The sequence below is a fragment of the Argiope bruennichi genome, chromosome 5 (genome assembly GCF_947563725.1).
Source record: "Argiope bruennichi chromosome 5, qqArgBrue1.1, whole genome shotgun sequence".
Taxonomy (NCBI): Eukaryota; Metazoa; Arthropoda; class Arachnida; order Araneae; family Araneidae; genus Argiope; species Argiope bruennichi.
This window is the reverse complement of record NC_079155.1, coordinates 70,465,073-70,471,072: the sequence shown is the minus strand read 5'-3', so window position 1 is coordinate 70,471,072 and position 6,000 is coordinate 70,465,073. Positions and strand designations below refer to the sequence as shown.

The following is a 6,000-nucleotide window of genomic DNA, read 5'->3' as shown; positions in this document are numbered from 1 at the left end:
TACTTTCAAAAATTGATGTTAAACTATCATAATGTATCAAACTGCATGACTATATCGGAAAAGTTTTAATTCTTTAGAAAGTATATTTATTTCCAAGAAAGAGTAAAACATAACAATAAAAAAAATTGAGCACATCGTATATAAGTTTCATTATTTCAATAACAATTTTCAACTTACCAACATTCTTAAGATTGTTGCTCTGATTAAACCATTTACATAATTTTATAAATTTTTATTAAATTTTAAGCAGAACTATAAAGAAGTTAATTTTTGATGATGAGCATTCATAATTAAGAATGTTTTTATTATGATTTCATTTAGGGAATTATCGCTATATATCATCCAATTATAATAGTGACATCAAATTAATGTGATATTTGATTTTAATAGAAATATTTTTAATTTTAAGCAAGCGAAAACCGCAGTTTTCTTGATAATTTAATTAAGTTTAATATTCCACAATAAGATATCAACTTTGTGAAAAAAAAAGCAGACATAAAATTCATGATGAATGAAACATTTAATAATCTAATTCGATCCTAAGAATTATATGATGTAATTTTTCTCTCAAAATGCATTGTACAGTATTTTTCTCAAAAGTAATCGTATATTTTAAGGAAAAAATTTCCCTTGGTTTGAAGAATAGCAAAAATGCTTTAAAATTACTTTCTTACACAGATCTCAGAATATATTCAAATTATCTGTTCATGAATTATGAAATTATGCTTACGACGGTTCTACATTTTTTTTTTCATTTTTAATACATAAGATAAATAAATAACGGTAGAACAAAATTGAAAGAAATGATAGAACAGCATAGTCAACTATCACACAAAGGAATCATTTATTTACACTTGCCTGTAATTTTTCTGACGGAGATCAGGAGGATGATGAATAGACATTGCAGCAAGCCCATCGTAGACATATTTTCCATATCAGTTCTTTCTTTCAATAAATGATGAACGTAAAACAGTTTCAATGTTTTTAATATTTAAGAGTAGACTTATTTTAATATGAATCGTTAATAAATGTTGTTTAGAAGTTATTTATTGAGAAAAATATTCAACAGTCAGATAATTGATTCATAATCAATTTTCTCATGTTTTCCAAAAACTCTGAATAAGGGGTCACGTCCATTTCCAATTGTATTATTCGATGCAAATTTCTTTTGAAGCTACATCTTCCAACCTGAAAAAGAAATACAGATAATTTAGATAATTGGTATATATAAAAATAATTTCAAGATTTTTTTCAATTTTTTTATTTATATTTATAAAAAAATTGAAGAATGAATGAAATAAGAAAATTCCTATATAAACGCGTTAAAAATTTATTTTTAAATATTAAAATATGCTTTCAACTAAACAGATGTGAATTAAATAATTCCAATTTTCTGAAATATTATGTATGAATAAAATCATAAAGGTATAAAATAAAAAAAAATAAAAAATAAATGTTAAATTTATATAAATTTTATTTTTTTGCTAAATTATATATATATACATATGCTTTTTTCATAACTCTGTATTATCTTAATTTATAATGTCCAATCACTTTATTTGGATTTTAATTAATTATAACTAAGTCTACTTGTTATATCAGTTACTATCTTGTTATATCAGTTACTATCTTGTTATATCTGTTATTATCTTGTTACTATCTGTTATAAATATCAAATTCAAGATCCAAATTCTAATCATACATATACTACTGTTCTTAATTTGAAATATTCTACTAAAAATAAATCAATTGTTTAAATTTACTTTGTAACTTTACTAAATATAATCTAACTATTCATAACAAATAAAAATTATGAAAGAAATTTTTTATTGCATTGAAGTGTAAAAATATCTTAATCTACCCCGTTCTAAATGGGTTAATCTACCGAAAATAAAAGCACGAACAGAAATTTTTTTTAATAGTTCTGATATTTGCACATATTTTTTCTCATTTTATGATTTTTTAAAATTATTGAGCTCTAGATAAGGAATATTTGTTTACATTTTTAAAAACAAAAAAAAATTATCTTTAAAGAATATACATGAATTTCAGGTCATAGTTTACGCATGCTTTATATCTGAAATTAAAAAGAATCTAAATCAAATATTTGAATAACATTTTTGAATTTTTCTAAAATCAATTCCTCTAGAACAGCGGCATTACTGAATTTAAATATTTAACAGATCTTAAGAAAAAACTACATTTAAATAGATTTTTCGAAAACTTCAATCATTAAAAAACTCACGCAATTGTTAGGAAAAAAATTATCTTTCATAGGCTTGAAGAAATACTTTTCCACATCCTTAATGATTTCATTGCAAACATTCCTCCATTTACTCAAACGCAAAAACGTGTTGTCTGAAACGTTTATATTTTGCCTGGGAAAAGTGCCAGGTGTTTCTCTAATACGCTGCTACATTCCACTCAATAGAGATCAGCGAACACCCACCAACAAGGGCTTCATAGATTTCATCAGTATTCTGTAATCTCTGAACGTGCAAATTTCGACGATCGATCCCGGAGATAATGCTCATAATCTGTTTTACGGATGCCTGATTGGAATAGAGATAATATGCATTTGCTGATGGTTGGGGCTGGATGCCCATTAGCAAGGGCCGTAAACCTCACTGAGTTGGCTTATACACAACGTGAACTGCGAGAACAGATGTTAATATTTGTTTAGGTTAAATCTGTGGCGATGCAAGTCTTCATTTCCAGATTTTGATTGATCAAAGGATCAGAAGAAAGGATAATAACAGAATAAATTATCCTTTCACGCCTGAAGTCATTTTCTAATGTTGGGCGTTATTCCAGATACAGGCGTCATTGATAATATTGTGTCTTTATTTATGGGCTATTAAAAAGCATTATTTAAAGGAATTTAAGCGTAAAAGAAAATTATAGATGTGGATTTCAGTTAACTCAATGGTCATTTTAACTCTTTCTAGGGCCGTGGGGAGTATGCTTCCCACCAAATTTATCAATCTTTGTATGAAATTATGTAGGTTAGCATAAGTTCTGACAAATTTTTTTAGTAAGTCAGAAACTTAGATGCTTCAGTTCTTTATCTCAGACAAAATGATGTGTCTTGATTTGTTACTTAATTATTAATTAACCAAATTAATTAATTAATCAAATTAAATTTATCTAATAAGCTAAATAAATCCCTTTTCTTATTCTAATTTCAAGCCTAAAAATATTTTAACATAATAGGACTAGAAAAAAAGGGCCCTTTAAAGGGTTAAAATGCTTCATTATAAGAATTTAACTTGAAAGTATAAGATATAGTATAATAATTTTAATTTATTTGCTGTTGTTTTTTCCATTTAGATATTAAATGCAAAAATAATTAATTTTGTGTAATAATTTCATTATTAAATGAAATGGCTTTTAATCCCTTATTATCGAATTCATTCATATGTTTTCCTACAAAAATCATCAACACATAATCTCTATTTGAAAAATCCAATTACTATATATAATTATAAATAAAAAATAATAAATAAATGGATTGGAACGAATAATTTATGATTTTCTTTTCTATTTATGCAAAGACAATTTTTTAGCTAAATTTTAAAAAGAAATGATATTTTAATTTTTAATTTTTAAATAATAAGCAATATATTCTTTGAAATTAAATTATTTTTCTTTGGTAACTACCATTCTGAAACTTTCTTAATCATTGGAATTAATTATATCATTTAAAATATAACAGGCCATAAATATGCACAGGTATTCCGCAATAGGAACAGTGCTTACCAAAATATGCATATCCTCGATTCCGCATGGTTATTATTATAGTTGTTAAAAGACATGAAACATGATAATAATGCATGTTGAATTTATTAATTGAATTTTGAATTAAAATTTGCAATATGCAAAATCGCTACAATTTGGAAATATAAAAACTTGAAGTATTGAAAAATCGTGTTTAATATTAAAAGCAAACATATGCCTATTTGAATTTTCCTGCTGTAGAGGACAGTTGAAGATAGAACAATTGAGTGTTGAAGATGAAACAGTATTACGAATTCTAGGATTAGTACATTTTAAAACTGTACTGATTTTTTTTAAAATTTTAATCATATTATAAATTATTTAATACCTGAGCAAAATTCAAGAAAATATTGGCAAATAATTATTCCTGTTTCAAGAAAATTCAGACAATTGTTTTTCCAATGCCAAATTCAGATGTCATGTAATTTTTCCTAAATTTTGGAAACATTTTTAATTATGATTTCAAACATCTTTCTAGTTTTAAGATAAAAATTTATTTAACTATTCAATCAAATTTTTAAATACTATGCATTTTCCCTGTTAAAATATAACATCTTTTAAAGTTCGAAATTCCACTTTGCTCCTTAAGACTCAAAAACTGTTGAATAATTTAATATCTTCTGAATGTTGAAGCATTTCCTTGCTGAGTGCGCATGAGTTTATACATAAAATCGGTACTAGCCATATACAACTACAGATGCTTATACAATTTATTCTAACGCTGAGTTGTAGTGTAGTGGAGCTAATGGGACATATTAATGGACTGCTATAAGCGATGCAACTAAGTAACTACTTACACTCTGATCTGAGCGTTGCTGATTATCAGCCATCCTAAAATATTATAGTATATTGTACTAGTTAGCGTGCCTAATAGTCGATGATGAAAATACATGAAATGCATATATGAAATTCTTCCAGTGGATCTGCGCTCTTATATGAAATGTCAATCTAACATCTAAATTTAATTCTACAATCCTTCATTAGCTTGTTAATCATACATATTTTAGATTCTATTTAATGATTTTCTTATATAGACAGAGAATCGGAGAAGAAGCAAGAATAAGATACAAAATTAATAGTATATTCTATTTTTAATGAAGTTGCTTAAACTTAAATAAAATTTAATTTTAATGATAGAAAAATAGCGACCATTCGGCAGCCCACGATTAACTTATATTTGAAAAACAGAGCTCCTAAAGCAACATTTTAACCCTTTATAGGGCAAGTACACTTCCCACCAAATTTATTAATCTTTGTATGAAATTATATCGATTGGCATAAGTTTTTGACAAATTTTTCAATAAGACTGCAACTTAGATGCTTTAGTTTCTTATTTCACACAAAATGGTGTGTCTTGATTCGTTACTTAATTATTAATTTACCCAATTAATTAATTAAACAGATAAAATTTATCCAATAAACTGTAAACGAATCACTTTTTTAAGATAATCTCAATCCTGAAAACATTTTAATATCCCATGATTAGAAAAAATTGGCCTTCTAAAAGGTTGAAGAAGTGTTTATAGATTTTATTTTCTTTTGATACAGAATCAATAAGAAGAAATTTTCCATTAAGCGCTATTCTCTCAAATGATTTTTTGCGGTATGAATTCAGCTATTATTTAAAGGTTGTGAGTTGAGAGGCTGGTAAGTGGTCCGGAAACAAATGGTTGCAGCCGGTAATACAACTAATCGCGCTGCTAGTTGCTCTTAATAGCACTCAAAGAAAACTTTAATTTCAGGAAAGGCTTTTCACATGATGTGCATGAAATACTTTGAAAGTTACTGTTTTTTTTTTTTTTTGTTTGTTTTTTTTTTGTTTTTTTTTTAACTGTGAGTATAATTAGCTGAACAACCTAGAAGAAAGAGGAATTTTACTTAATTATAAGAGTAAAACCATCATTAAGATTTTAAGAAGTTATTAAATTATATTTTTCATTCATATTCTATTGTTTGCTTAAGTATGGTTTTTTCAATCAACTAAATAATATAAAACTAAAAAAAAAAATACTTCCATATTTTTCCTAAATTGTTATATAACAGATATATTTTTTAGGCAAGAATTACACATTTTAAAAATTTTTTACAACTCTTCCATGATTTTTTTTCCTTGTTTGCTATTGGGAATACTTAATAATTACTTTTCAGGGTTATTTGGTAATCTATGAACTTTGAAAGTGGACGAATTTTTTAAATGGTTGCTATAAATTTTATATTTCATTG

At 25.8% G+C, this 6,000-nt stretch overlaps 1 long non-coding RNA gene across 1 annotated transcript in view; it reads right to left on the bottom strand.

The window, feature by feature from the left end:
- Nucleotides 1-864: 864 nt before the first annotated feature.
- Nucleotides 865-6,000, bottom strand: part of LOC129969668 (uncharacterized) — a 444,985-nt gene continuing 439,849 nt past the window's right edge. The window contains exon 3 of the long non-coding RNA XR_008784550.1: nucleotides 865-1,188. This is a non-coding gene — a long non-coding RNA (uncharacterized LOC129969668). The remainder of the gene's footprint in view (nucleotides 1,189-6,000) is intronic.